Source organism: Salvelinus namaycush, chromosome 3 (genome assembly GCF_016432855.1).
Source record: "Salvelinus namaycush isolate Seneca chromosome 3, SaNama_1.0, whole genome shotgun sequence".
In the NCBI taxonomy this organism is placed as follows: domain Eukaryota; kingdom Metazoa; phylum Chordata; class Actinopteri; order Salmoniformes; family Salmonidae; genus Salvelinus; species Salvelinus namaycush.
The window spans coordinates 12,984,370-12,984,830 of NC_052309.1; positions in this window are offsets into that span (position 1 = coordinate 12,984,370).

Here is a 461-nt window from a genome sequence, read left to right on the forward strand (position 1 = left end):
ATTTATCCTTCTCTGTGGTCTGGTCATCACCTATTGACTCACAACAAACAGAAAAGCTTCAAAAGACCCAGTCAATCTCGCACGCACATACACACACACACATACACACACGCACATACACACACACACATACACACACGCACATACACACACACACACTGGCGTCCTACTTTACTTCACTAGCGAGGGTCAATAGCACTTCTTTAACACACACACTCATTTATTCCCCATGTGACCCAAAGGAATCCCCTTATTTTTCTCTTCCCTCTGGCAGCCTGACTGTTAGGGGGGCTGCTAGCAGATTGTAACAGTGAGAGAGGTCAGAGCTAGAGTGTCACAGCAAGGGCACCTGGGATTGAGGAGAGGGGTCAAAGCTGAAAGTTCTGTATTTTGAATGTACAATTAGTTGTTGCTTTTTCATTTAGGCTACCCCTCTGCTTCATTCTCCCTTATGTCAATCA